This window comes from Platichthys flesus, chromosome 7 (genome assembly GCF_949316205.1).
Source record: "Platichthys flesus chromosome 7, fPlaFle2.1, whole genome shotgun sequence".
Taxonomy (NCBI): Eukaryota; Metazoa; Chordata; class Actinopteri; order Pleuronectiformes; family Pleuronectidae; genus Platichthys; species Platichthys flesus.
The window spans coordinates 15,623,926-15,639,183 of record NC_084951.1 but is presented as its reverse complement, the minus strand read 5'-3'; the positions used below and the strand labels follow the sequence as shown (position 1 = coordinate 15,639,183).

Sequence of the window (15,258 nt, the reverse complement as noted above, 5' to 3'; positions counted from 1 at the left end):
CGTCTGTGGGCATGTGGACATAAACCCGCACCAACTCACAAACAAACTTCCACTCTCCGGTGTTGATTCATGGCGCATAAAGGGGAACCGAGCTTCCATGAATCACACCTCCACGGAGAGAGGTCTCAAACAAAGCGTACGGTGGATGAGAGGAGCTCGGGCTTTTGAGCGGCTCTCCAAAGCGTCACAGTAATGAGATTAATGAGGATATCAGATTCTGAATGTGGTGCAATATGCTTGTTAAATGTGACAGCTGAATTACATCAGACGTTCATTTGACGGTGAATCAAATCCCGGCTGAAGCCAATATGATGTCCTGTGGCTTAACATTTCCTCGGCTCACACTGACATTTAAGAAGGCCCCCACCGCGCCATCGTGGTAGACATGTTCAGACTCATTGCGTAACTTACAACATGGGCAGCAGGGAGATCCGTTCAGATCCTTTTTTTCCCCTCTCAATTCCTCCTACCTCAGTAACATGAAATACTAGATCACTGTGGTGCTATTTCAAATAAGTAACTAATCTTCAAGTTCAACATTTTGGGAAATGCTTTAATTTGCTTTCTGGCTGTTAGATGTCAAGATTGATAAACATTTTCAATATCTCTGTTCAGCAAAAGATTCCCTGAGTTAAACAAACAGAAGAAAATCCCCCCCTGACTTGCTCACTACAGCTGCTCTCAGACTTGAAAACAGAAAGACAAGATTCAAAAGCCTGTGTGTTAATGTGCTGTAAAGGTAAAGGTCGTGTCCCGCGTCAATCATGTCCACCCAGACATTTCTAACCCAGACAGTCTCCTGCTGATCTTTTTATATGTGGAAGCTAAACTGAAAATGTTTGGATCAAATTTTCTGGAATCCATGTCCGAAATTGGCTTAATCTACATGCTATATATTGTTTGCTTGGACCAAGGCACTGGACAAACATTTCCTAATATTATTTTAAAGTTAAGTAAGATTATGGTTATTCAAGTAGTGGTTATGTTTAAGGTCAGAGCAAGTCCCAAGGATGTAATGTAATTTGTGTGTGTGTGTATGTGTGTGTTTGTGTGAGAGAGAGAGAGCAAGAGCGAGAGAGAGAGAGAGAGAGAGAGAGAGAGAGAGAGAGAGAGAGAGAGAGAGAGAGAGAGAGAGAGAGCAATAGACAAGGTTGAGGGACAGAGGGAGTACGATTAACCAAAACCTGAGACAGAGTGTTGACTTGACATAATCTATTTTTGTTTTGTTATATGATTGAAGGAGTCTGCGAGATCACTCACACTTGACCTGTTCCTCCACCTCCTCCTGCGCCTCCCTCACACTCACCAACCCACTCTTCCGAAGATCAGAGGGAGGACGGGAGGATGGGTGGAAGAGAGGGATGATGGTCCAGTGGTGTTTTCTGAGAGAGCAGAGTCAGGGAGCGAGTTCAACGCCACGGTTTAGGAGCTGCTCGCCCTCTGCGGCCAGGGCCTCATTGTTGTTATTATTTATTTTTTAATGAGCAGCGCTGCCCTCCCCTCTACCATACAAAGGCCTGATTGAATCTGGCGTTCCATTAGCATGTTAAAGAGGCCCGGCATCATCTGTGAGCCGCTGACTGACAGTGGATATCATCTCTGTAATTGCTCTGTATACTGGAGCCGGGGCCAACTAGAGAGAGGGGACGCACACACCCACACACGCACATGCACACGCACACTCACACACAGAAAGAGAGAGAAGGACTGTGAAGGAAGGGGGGAGTTGAACGAGGATGAGAAGGGAGGGATTAGAATTTTAAAGAGGGGGGGGATGCAGAAAAGAGGGGGAGACTTGATGAGAGGAGCTGGAGGATCACGCTTCATCTCTGTATATCTCAATTTGGTACGGTGGGGACCCCATGCAGAGAGCTGGGAAAGTCTGTTTGAATGTGGGTTTTTTCAAAGTTACCCTCACAACCCGTGACACTTATCAAAGTAGAGGCAGTGGCGGCGTTTCATAACAGAAGCCCTGCATGTACGAGGCTGTTATACAAGGAAATCATGCCGCACAGGTTCTACGTCCTTTATCGCGAAACTCCCAGAAATCCACAGACGAGACGGTGTCGTGTGACATTTTGGAGCCGAAGCGGTCGAGCACCGGCGGGACTCGACCCCTGTACCTGACACCTGTACGTGACACGTTCTCCTCTCTGTCAGCTCCGCACCACGTCTCACCCTGTGTCCTCTGCTCCTCGCCCTGCCGCTGTATACAGATTGTTTTGGCTTGTTCCCTCTCTCTCTCTCTCTCTCTCTCTCTCTCTCTCTCTCTCTCTCTCTCTCTCTCTCCTTCTGTTTTTGTTCTCTCTCTATTCTCCCCAACTCTTTCGCATCTACCTCCTCATCCCCTGCATCACTGAGCACCACTCCTCCTCCTCCTCCTCCTCCTCCTCCTCCTCTCCTTCCATCGCCCTTGATCTTCCCTCTCTCAGTTCCCTTTGCCTCTCCCCCTCTCTCTCTCTTTCTCTTTCTCTCCCTCTCTCTCTTTCTCTCTCCTTCCCTCTTTCTGAGTGCCCCTCTCTTTCTCTGCAGTAAATGGTAATTGAACAAACAGTGTGGCGGAGGAGAGCTGCAGAAAAAGATGGTTATCCTAACTCCACATGCCATGCATCCTAAATTGGCCCCCTCCCTCTCCCTTCCTCTCCGTCTCTCCGTCTCTCCATCTCTCTCTCTCTCTTGCACCCCCACCTCTCTCTCCCCTCCTCTGCTCGGCTGTGACAGTGACAGTGTGACATGTGTACAGTCCCACAGCATCATCACCCTCATGTATTAATATTGGAGGACAGCGCAGCGTTAGCGTGGTGAGTGAGTGTGCATGTGTGTACGCGCGTGTGTGTGCGGAGGTGTGTGCAGATGTGCAGCGCCAGCACATGTCCAATCCTGGTGACAACAAAGGATGACAAGCTCACAGAAGTGCTCTTATTCCAAATCTGCACAACGTTGCACACAGGAACTCTCAAGAGTGTCAACAAGCCCCACGTAATCCTAACTCATTGTGTTACATTTTGTACTGTTTGTCCCAGCGTTATATAACGGGATCGGTGCTGTGTGAACTTTCTAGATATGTCTGCCTGTATGAACGTGTTTTCACTTTTTGACAAAAAAAACACATAATCGGGCTTTCATATCACAAACGACAATCCACAAAGATTGTCTACAAGGTCTAATTTAAAAAGACTGGATAGATACTAATGACATTATTAACGTGTTCAGGTTTAACTGTGACACAAAGCATCCATCAACTACAGGAGGCTCTAGTCGCTGAGCTCTATTGGTCGATGAATATTCTTTTTTAAACAAAAACAGTAAGTGTTCCTGGCCTGAGTTATTTTCAGCTACTTCTAAACTAATCTGCCAGAGTAGCTCTCTGGTATGAATGTGTGGATTTATGTTATTTTGGGTCGTCTCACACTCATAAAGCTCTGACAAACTAACAATTAACTTTCTTCCTTTGCTCCTTTCCAGTGAAAAATGCTGAAGTGGCCGAGTGCAGAATATGAGTTTTGTAAAAGTAAACGTGGATTTCTAAGTTTAATTTAGTTTTAAAGAATACAGTGGCCAAGTGCTAAATCGGCTTCACCCGCACTAAATCTAAGGAGCCGTATAGTGCTAGTCACCAGAAAGAAAAATGCTCTGAAAATGATCGTATTCAATGAAAGAAGAAGAGCATTCTTTTTTTAATAGCAACCATTTAACCTCACAAAGAATATTTGTGACCTCATATGGGAATGAGCCATTTTTACTTTTAGTATTATCCAACAATTTCATCGACATGTGTGTTTAATACAGCACGTTTTTCCTTTTACTATATGTTGTAGTTTTTCAATATTTCAATATTTCAGCTTTACTTTTCCCCCAAAAACTGGTGAAAGGTCGTGTAAATTGTTTGTAATTATACAAACAATTTTCTTGTGCATCTACCAATGTCTCTATCAGGGGAAATTTGGGGTTTAGTATCTTGCCGATGCACTTCGCCTCACAGAATGAGGGAAACTGTCTTGAAAAGAGGAAAGTGCAAAAGCATCTTCATAAGCAATAATGACCTTAGTCTTCATCATGACCATAATGTCTTCACATCAGGTGTGAAAGCCACATGGCAACTCAATTAAAATTCACTCAAATATCCCCCCCCCATCCCACTAGCACACATCTGCCCTGTCCCCTTTCCCCCACCTTCATGTGTGCCTCCATTTAACATCCTAAAATTAAAAAAGCACAAACGAGGGGCTCTTGACTCTGACGCAGAGCACCTGAGCACAATGTACCCTGCAAATACACACACAGACACACACACATTCATGAACACATGCACCCACACATAGCAGTCCCCCTCCCTACCCTCCAGGCGCTGCTTGCTCCACTAACACACCATGAAAGCTCCAACACTCACAATACATTTACATGACATTACTGCTGAAGTGCTATAAAATTGGTGCCTGAATAGCTACTGCTGAGATGCATTGTTTGCGTGTGTGTGTGTGAGTGTGTGTGGGGGTGTGCACATGTGAGAGCAAAGCACAACAGGAGTTTCAGCAGCCATTTACATTATGCTGATTGTCAAAAACACAATTTTACAAATGGTCTGTAAAATGGAGAATATCAGTGTTTGGGGGGAAAAAGAACTCCACATGTGCGTATGGGTCTATTGTCTGCCGGTAATGATCTCCTGTGGTCTCCCACGAGCTGCTATGGGATTAGAATGGTAATCATGGAGCATGTTGACACACACTGTTAGTCAGATTGATGTGTTTGTTTGAGTGCGGTACAGACACACAGCTTTACACACCGGCTGTCTGCATTAGCCACTTTCCAACTAATCGGAGCGTTAATGGCTTTCCCCAACAATGTTGTGCGTACGCAATGTTTTATTCAAATGCTCGCCGGGTCCATCTGCAAAGTGTTGAAATCTATCACTGTTGCTTTCCCTTACACAAATGCTCTGTCCAAATCAATGTAGCAGTGTCTGAAGAGGTAGTTTATCACCAGCAATTAGCCTCCGAGTAATACCCTCCCTTGTTTGTCTTGGACCAAGCGAATGGGACAAGTCCGAGTTTCAGATCCAATGAATATTGATGCAATCCCTCGGGCCAATGCTGACATATGTATATATGTGTGTGTGAGTGTGTGTGTGCGTGTGTGTGTGTGCATGTTTGTGAATGTGTCAAAACTGGATCAGCTGCGACACTGGTTTTATCTGCAACAATACAAACAGCCACAGGAAAAAACGCAGACTGCAGTGTTCACTTCCCTCTCACCCCTCCCTGTTTGCCCAGTTGCTTCTGTTCTGAAACACTTCGATATATATGACATGTGTAAATCAAAGGCTGCAACTGTTATTGTTAGAGCTATTTTAGATTTGACCACAGCTATGGCAAAGATTTCCTACCGTCTCGGATATAATTTATATTCCTGGCCTTACTTGTGGAGGGAGCTCTTACTCCGGGTACGCTAGCACTCAACGCCAAATCAGCAGAAGCTTGGTGGCAGTAATCTAAAGTGTCTCCCCTCAGGTCTGCATATGCAGTTTGCATGCTTTTACAAGTCTGCATGCTTTTACAAGTCTGAGTGCATGCATGCTTTCAGCCACTGTCATCCTGGTGTCACTGTGGTGTCAGTGGCCTCACGCCACCGACAAACAGCTCACCCACACAGTCTGGTGCGCAGCTAAAAGGACAGACAGATGTGACGCTACAGTGCCGATGACAACAAACCATTATGTTGCCTTTCTCGTTCCTGACTGCGTGTTGCACGTCCCATGCCCCCCCCCCCCCCCCCCCCCCTGCCCCTTCTTACTCTCATCCCTCTTTTCCCCTCTCCTGCTATCAGAGCCTCAGACTGCGGCAGCACGGGGCAGTGAGACGGAAAATACAGTGATTGTTTCTGACGAAAATAGAGGGGGCTCAGGGAGATGGAGATGCTAAGAGAGAGACGGAGAAAGCAAGAGAGAGGGAGTCAAAGGATGACAGAGCAAGGGGGAAAAGCTACGGAGGAACGGCAGGGAGAGAGAGACGGAGCATTAAAGGAGACCATTTTGAGGTCACTGTGTGGCAATGCAGACCCGAGGGAGGAACATCTCCACTGAGAAGCCCTTAAATTGTGTGCATTTGACGGGGGGACTAAAAGAAAGAAGAAGGAGGGAGAGAGACAAACAGAGAGAGGGAGAGAGAGTGGTGGACTGTGCCATAAAGAGTCTTACCTTGTTCTGCACCATGCACACACAGCACCCCAGCTGTCATCCAGCTTTGCTCTCTTTCTCCATCAGAGCCGGTGGGGACATGCATCATTCATGAGCAGGGGACTTATTTGGCTGCGTCATCTACTCACACAACTGTCAATAACTTGTTCTGCCTCTGGTCTCACCGTTACTTCAGGCAGCAGGATGCACTGGATGCAAACAGCCATCATTGAAAAAAATAGCAAATAGCATCTTTGTCCAAGACAAACAGGGAACGGCACGAAATGGTTTAATGGCCAACGATGGGACTTTCACTGATAAATATTTAACACCAAAAGTTGCAGTTATACAAAGGTTTTCTAAATACGGATTCACCCGCTTAAAGTGATTGGCTCCTTTCCCACTGCCTCTCGCCCGATTGGTCATGTTTGACGTCACAAATGCGCCAAAAATTGAGGAGCGCTCTCGCCTCGCTGTCTTGCCAAATTTGCGCTATCATCTGGGTGTCACGTTTTCTTCCCTGCTGATCTGAGCCGGAGTCGATAAAAACCTGAGTCTACTGCAGAGTCATTTAACCTGGGACTAAATGCCAATTGTATTCTTTCCAATTGCAGATAAATGCCAGAATTGAGTCGGTATTACTTGTTTTTTTGATTTTATAAAGTGCTTTTCTCCATTAGACCCTGCAGCACATAAAATGATAGATGTTAGATAGATGTTTCAAGTCCAGCCTTGTTCGAATGATATAAAAAAATGGGAATCACTAAAGAAGATTAAATGAATGTGTTTTGTTTTTTTTAAAACAGCCTTTAGGAAAAGAACAATTAAATATTCATTATGGCAGTCGCACGAGACAGAGAATCCCATGCAGACGTGCAGAGAACTGCCGTGTCCAGCCCCCGTGTCCAGCCTGTCCTCTTCCCTGAGTGCCTGTGTCGCAGGCTGCTGTGAGGCTGCCTGCTGTGAAGGTCACCCTCCCTGCAGCTATGGATTACACAGTCGCGCACAGTCAGGCAGAATACGACACTGCCCTTCAGGGGAGGTCCGAGGCTCAGGATGGCAGAGATGAGGCCTCTGGACCCCATCGGGACCAGCCTTTAACATATAGCTTTAGTCTTTCTATCCATAGACAACAAAGAGACAACAGTTTGCCTCAGCAGTGTGTCCATGGCTTCTGTGTATGTTCACCAACCAAGGTGTGTGAATAGGAGCCCCCGGGTATCAGCGAAGCACTGATGGGCCGACAACAGCCCGAGATGAGTCACAACGCTCCCAGCAGGAACAAGAGGGAATTTAATCCTGTGGTCTTCATCAGGTGAAATCAAAGAGCCTTCAAAAGAGCATTCATCACTCTGTTTTTCATGCCTGGATTCAAAGACTGGGGGTAGGCCCCTTTTATCCTGCAGAATGGTGCAATGAGGGTCAGTTTTCCTTTGAACAGGACCAGAGTCATTTGACAGTAGATCTCTCTGGAGTCGTGCCAATGATTAAAGGTCGCAAGAGGCAAATAAATATATATATAAATATATATATACATGCACATTACACACAGATATACTTGGCAGATCATGTTGTCCTTCACTGCCTCGGCTCTCCCTGCTGTGACCTTAATTTGTTGTGTCTTGAATATGAGTGCCCACCGGGCTGCTGATGCACCTCAAGGGAACAAACTGACAGGATCTGTGTGCATGATGTAGATGCAGATTTAAACATATGCGGGGACAAAGTCAGAGATAGAATGAGATGAGAAGAGGAGGGTAAAGAGGGAGACAAAGACAAAGGCACAAATACAGAGTCGGTGTGTGCCCCTGGTGTGAGTGTGAGATTCTCAGGTGAGCTGCAGTGACAGGAGATAGGAAGGAGAGAGACCAGGGCTGAAAGCACTGGATTCCCGGCCACCAGTAAAAGCAAAGGAACACAAGCTGTCTCCCTGACGGCTAATCCTTTAATGAAGATTTGTGGCAGTGGCTGGCTGGTGATTATTGCCGCAGCACAGTGACAAAAAAACATCTTCGGTGCTACTGTAAATACAATCTCTCACATTTACACAAGCTATCACTGGAGCAAATGAGAAATGTTGAGAAAAGGGCGGAGGCCAAAGCAGTGCTGTTACAATATATATGTGCCTGTTACTGCTGTGCTTTGACATCCTGTCAAAACCCTGACGCTAAATTAATAAGCAAACCAATTACAAGTCCAAACATTAACCAACATTATTTGGATGTGAGAAACACAATCTGAAGGCGCTTCGTCCTGTCTCGTCCGGGCCATTTGCACCGATCCTGACTGTGCTAATTAAATGGAAATACTTGTTTCCATCCTTCCTCTCTGCGTATCCATGTGTTACATTTCATCAGTGCGCTCTCGAACTGCGTTAACAGCCACTGTGTTAGCTGAGAGCTGTGTTGAGCATACAAGAAGGAGTATATTCATCCGTGTATCCGATAACAGACGCTGCACGGAGAAGCTGTCAGCAGGAGATTTGAGAATTCAGTCCTTGTTAACATCCAATGCTCTAACTTATATTAAATCAAATAAATATGTTTATAATAAAAGGAAATCAAGGAACAAAATGTGACACCAGCCACAAGGTAGAGACTTAGGAATGGACGACCTCAGATACCAAATTACCCCTGTGTCCCTTACAGCCTTCTTATCCGCACCTCTGGCAGCTCACCCTCCTGATCTTCCCTTTCTCCTCCCCCGCTCTGCCCCTAGGCAGGGGCAGGGTGCTGTGGTGCAGGTCCTGGCAGAGCCCCCTCTCCTCCCCACCCTCTCTTCCTCTCTGAGGGGTAGGGCGGCTTGTTTGGGGAAGAACTTGTGTGGAGACAGGTGTGCATACCAGACGCCTGTACTAAGCCCTGCGCCACGCGGATCCCGTAACTACCTGCTAGGGAGAGAACTCCCCGGCTCTCGTCCGACACAGAACTAAAGCATTTCCAAAAGAGATCTTTTACAGTCGCCGTCAATGGGCAACATGCCACAAGGGGCAGGTCTGACCTCAGCCTACTGACGCCTTCTTTAATCACCCTGCACTTTCTGCGTCTCGTCAGCCGTTACAGAAACCATTAAAACACTCAGATGGCTGAGTAGATTTTGATGGCTGGGGGAAGGCGTTGAGGCTGGAGATTTAAGCTATTTTGAGCTGTTCATGTAACTTTAAGGATTAAATGCAAGCTCAAGGCTTCTTGGAAGCAAAAGCACGATTGCTTGAGTCTGTGTGCCTAACCCCGTGCTAGTAAAGCCTGAGCTGCTTGGGTGGATGAGGTCACAGAGTGAGGAGACGTCCTTGTGGCTATAAGTGAAGTTCACACAGGGCTGTAAGGATGACATGCCCGACAGTGTGTCAGATACACTGCTCACAATTCCCCTCTGCATGAGTCAGATGATACACAGAGACTACAGTTCAATGCATCCAGTCAGCAAGGAAGCATAGATTTCTCCCTCATAGGCCGGCTTGAAACGGAAAAACCGTCTCCCCCCCGCTCACCACATAACATATTGAGTCTTCCTCATCTCGCCGTTTGCTCATTTCCTCCCCGACTTTATCCCTTCAATGCTCCCTTAAGTCTCTCTCCTCCTACACTATTCACTCAGCCCCGCTCTCCCATTCTTTGGTTGCTTCATCAACTTCCTCCTCCTCTTCCTCCTCCTCCTTCCCTTCAGCTTTCTCCTCTACAGCCATGCCCCTATGAATTGACCTTGCTGCATCTCAAGGAGAATTGATTTCTCTTTTGGTCTTTGTGTGAAACCCTATCTCAACTGCACTCAGAGGAATTTCCTCTCCCCCCAGAGCTGGATGGAGGTAATTCTCTTTCATGAGGACACTTTTCACTCCATTTTATGTCTGCCTCTCTCTCTCTCTCTCTCTTTCCCCCTCCTCTGCTACCGATCTTCTCCGCCGAGCACACAGAACTAGAACAGACATGATTAATGCAACATCCATCGCCGAAAACGTTAGTTTTGCTCAAACCTTTTTATGCTTGGATGCTGTTCGGGAAATTGTTAGTGAAGCACCTCTCACCGCTGTTACTGAATTATCACAATAATTGATTGATGAAATTGTTTTTACTTTCGATGAGTGTGATTGTCCAAGAGAGAACACAGAGACTGCATACGGCATTCATTGTATTTCATATGTTTTCGAATGTGAAAACCGAGGGAAATCACATTCCTCTTTTTTTCCAAGCACTGTAGCATCAGAGGGCTGTGTATGATTTGGAAAAATCTTAAATGCAATTGACCTTTTAAAAGTAGCGTGGCCGTTATGAAGCTGTGTTTCTCCAATATAGTATAGCTGCACTTGTATGAAACGTACAACACAATGGTTGTCAATAATATCAGCCGACATATCGCTAAGATGGGCAATGATGTTTACAATTACATAAGAAAAAAAAAATATTTGCTGGATTCAAGCACTAGATATTCAGTTGACATTTTTTTATGTTTTCTTTGTCAATAGTTATTTATAATAAGGTTTTATTTTAAAATTAATTCTTATTTACAGACCAGATTTGTAAAATATAAATACATCAGTCAATATATCTGAAAAATCAGTCAGGTTCTGATGCACATTATGTCAGTATACATTGTGGGACTCTGGTTGAAATTGAGTTCCCACATTTCCCTAACAGAATAAGCATAACCAAAATAATAACCTTTATTTGTATTCAAACAGAACACTGAGACATTCAGTCCTAACTATCTCAAGCTGAGGAGTAAAAGAATGTTGTGGACACGTACCTGCGTTGCTAATAATCAAGCAAAGATCCAAAGGTCAGCATGATCATGAACATAAATCAAAACGTAATTGCCAACCAACATATCAATAGGTTCGGGCTTTGAGTAAAAGTTCGGTTAAACAAAGACTTAGGAAAGAAAAGGAGATAGAAAATAAATAATCGACATGACAAAGGCAACAGTGGCACTTTGTAAACCCTAGAGAGCTGCAGCGTGAAGAATCATCTGTGCCTCTTTCCACTTTGTGATCAGAGCGACTGCTGAAGCATTCAGAACATTTTTCAGGCTTCAACTCCCAGGTGTCGTGTAGCCCCAGGACTCCCAGTAAGAAGTCAGCCAGGCTTCCTTGGTGAATGCACTAATGTGACATCATAATCACGCACAGGTGCATTTTTGCGCTTCACGGAGCAACAGCACCGAGCTGCTGGCGGTGGCAGGTGCCGGCGCTGGTGAGCGTGTAAACTTTAGCCCACATTCTTTATGTATATGCGTTCACCGAGGAGCTGCATCGTGGTTACATTCAGTGTGTGTTCTGTGTAAAGAAAGGGAAAAGTGAAAAGGCCTCATCACTCAAATTCACAAATTGAAACCGTGCATTTACTCTTGTGTCGCTGTGGCCTTTGCTTTTAATGAATGGTCATTGACAGAGGGCACTGCAGTGACGCCAGGGAAGCAGTGGGAGTAGGAGGAACAGACACCTCCACCTCCCTCCCCTCTGCAGTGCTTCACACACTGATCGCCCACACACACACACACACGCACACGCGCACGCACAACTACACAGAGCCACTCACAGACACAATGGGTTGTCTTCCCACCAGTCCAATAACAAGCCTATTTATTAGAGTCTCTTACAAATAATATTGACAACCTGCTGACATGGAGTCACTCCAGCGTAAACAAATGGAGCAATAGAGGAGAGCAGGGGAGGGCAGGAAGCAAAGGAGAAGAGACCTGTTATGGTGGCTTTTTGACTGAGGACTGATTTTTCTGCAAGCCATGAGTGCGACAGATTTAGAGAAAGACAAGAAAAGAGAAAGAGAGCAGCCACTTCTTCTTCTTCTACCCGTCCACATACATAAATCCACACATGCACAGACACAGTACACAGAGTCACATTAATATTGGATCCTATGTTACTCCGGAGATATGAGGCCTATTTTAATTATGATTGTGGGAATAAGTGAATGATTGTGAGCGTCAATGAGCCCCTACCCATATGGAGGAGGTACTGAAAACTGAGCTGGGTCAAGTTTAGAGAACCAGCCCATCTACACCGAGTCGCCGGCAGAAAAAAAAATATTCCCCTTGAAGAGAAACAGGATATTCAGCAAAACAATGTGGTGAAATATGAAGCCAGTGTCCCACTTGTTGGGAAAATGTACAGCATGCGCATTAAAGTGAGGGTTGGTAATCCTGGGAAAGCTAGAAGGAGCAGGCTACACTGATACGTCCCACCCGTCCCAACTGCCCTTGAGACATAGCTACACTCCGAAAACACATGCTGCTTGAAGAAGACTTTTCTGTGACTTGCTCGCTAACTTCTGGCTGCTCTGTCTCCTCTGCTAGACAGGCAGGTCAGCTAGTGACAGACCGGTACTCCAGCCAATCATTTCAATTTGTCCAAATAAGATGATTGGTCGTGTTTATTAAAGTCCTGCATGGGCCAGGACAACTTAACATAACGATAGCTATCGGTACGTGAAGAGGATTTCAACAAACAAAGTTTTTCAGAAGCAACCTACTATCGCCATTTTTAAGTTCTAACTTAAATAACAGAACATCCAACTGAGATCAGAGAGTGATTAATCATTCAAAGGTAAACTTAGGACCGAGGATATCTTGGTATTTCCAAAGCATCGGAAAGAAGCAATGCATATGACTGTTTAGCAAGTTTCACTGCAGAATCCTCCAGGTTTAGCTGCAATGAGGCGTTCCAGTTATATCTTGGATATGCAAAGAAGCCTAAAGGGACTCAGTGTACTATGCATACCAAATATCTGGCTCATTAAGAAGTTATAATTACTGTGTCAGTTTGACATCAACTAAAAGAGCAGAGCGGTCACAGAGAAAATGCAGGGGGAAAAAAACTGCTGATCCGCGCAGACATATTCGAAGGCGTTTGTTCGAGCTGACCTCTAGAGCCAGGTGAGCGTGTGCAGGCAGTCACAGGGAGGGAGGGGGGAAGGGGGGGAGAAGGGCTCGGTTAATGGAATGAGCAATAGCTATGCAGACGGGTCAACTGAGAGACACACTTTATGAAGACAGATGAGGCCGGAGTGGGCCCGCAAACACAGAGACAAAGAGACAGAGAGACCGCGTGGCCCTGAGCTGTGGAGGTCATCGCTGACTCAAACAGACAGGTCCGATGAGCCGCTGAACAACATTATAACACGAACCAGTTGTGACTGAAGCTCCGCAAAACACACTGAGATGGAGCCAAACAGAATGGAGTGTCCCAGGAACACGCTCGTCAGACAATCATCATGCTGCCTCTTTGGGTGACAGCGAGACGACACTGCTACAGGAGCTCCCCTCCGGGCATCGGCGAGCTGGAGGCGGAGTATTTTTTTGTCACTCAACATGGCGGCTGGCCACAATGACGCCACAGTGTATCGAGAGGTTCTACACCTACAGGAGCCCGCAGATCATGTTCTCTATCAGCTCACCATTGTAACGTTTCGCTCTGTTCTCCGTTCCAGATGACACACACTCACAGTTAAATAGGCAAACACACGCACACAAAACACAACACCAGCAGCAGCAACCCCGTACCCCCCAACTTGGTGCAGAGCCCATGTCAGGCTGAGCAAAGCTGGCTGCCCGCGGCTTTGTTTAGAGCACTCTGTACAGCACAACCACACCATGCCATTATCAGCATCAGGGCTGTCATCACTATCACAGTGGCCAAAGACCTCTGCCAGGGCCACGGGTTGCAGACACAGCTAGTTATCATGGATTTGTGAATACGATATCATGGACGGAGCCGCATGAGGAACGGGTGTTTGCTCAAGGTCAAACAAAACAACGGCTAGGAAACGACTATGAGCCACACAGCTAGTGATGCATTCAGTGAATGCCGGCAGAAGCACACCATTTATATTACGCGTGCTTTAAAAAAAAAAACCGAATGACATATATCGGCATTTGTCAGAGATACCATATCACACCCTTGCAGATTTATATCAGCGAGGTGAATCAGCTAATTTGCTGATTGGAGGTCCAGATCAGCCAGCGCCGGAATTGAAAGGTCATTACAATGTCATTACCCTTTTCAGGGGGAAGAAACCAGAAATGTCAAATCGCTCAGCTGTCAAATCATCATGCAAATAGAGCAGAATGTTAGAGACGGGAAAGAAACTCAATTTTCAGACAGAAATAATAGAAGATACCTATCTGATTGACAAATGAATAATAAGGAGGAGCCGCAGTCAGCTTTTTAAGCTGTGTGTGCGTGGAGAGAAGATTTCCTCACACCATTAGAAGTGACGAAAAACACATGGATTTGGCATTACTGAGCTACAGCTACATTACCGCTGTTTAAGCACCACTCAGGCTGCTGTTAATGTCGGCCGTGCAATGCAATGACACTGACAGCAGAGGCTGAAAACATGATACTGCACAACACAAGTCACATTCCATGTTTTATTACTACCGCCACAATTGAAATAGACCCACTGTAATAACTACCCTACCCTCAAACCATTGCTCCGATGAGCGAGTTTACCCAATGTTTGTTACCGTGCCACAGCTACCGCTCAGGGTTAAAGCTGCCGCTAACATGTCCTGACCAAAATTAATTTACGAGAGCTTCTACCATCTGCGAGCTGATCAAGACAGTGCTTGCCTAACTGTTAACTGGAGCTGAAGCGAGGAAACAGTTTTTACTTTTGACCGGCAGCATTACCTGGAAATGTAACCAAGGCACAAACACCATCACAGACAGAAATCTCCGTATAAAACAAATGATAAACTGGAGAAAGTGCAAAAGTTCCTCCCGTCACTGTTCAGCGTGAACTTTGACATCTTGCTTTAAGCCTTTCCCTCACGGGAGTTTCTTCAACACGTCAAACTCACCCACCTCTGACAACACGACTCCCTATAATCATTAGAGATGTCTGCCTGAAAAACATGCCTGCCGGGAGAGCAGGAATCAGCCCAGGCATGCGTTAAAACCAAGTGGCCTCTCGCCAAGCCCATAACAACACATACACACTTTAAACAAATGCACGCACGGTAGCCACACACAAGTCTCTGGGGCATATAGCACGGAATTAGAAAACTTTCACAAGCTGACACACACACACACACACAACGCGTTGCTTGGTGAGCATAAACACACA

The 15,258-nt window shown here is 45.8% G+C and overlaps 1 protein-coding gene across 1 annotated transcript in view; it reads right to left on the bottom strand.

Moving 5' to 3' along the window:
* Positions 1-15,258, bottom strand: part of znf385a (zinc finger protein 385A) — a 53,999-nt gene that overhangs the window by 37,631 nt on the left and 1,110 nt on the right. The gene's annotated exons all lie outside the window — the stretch shown is intronic.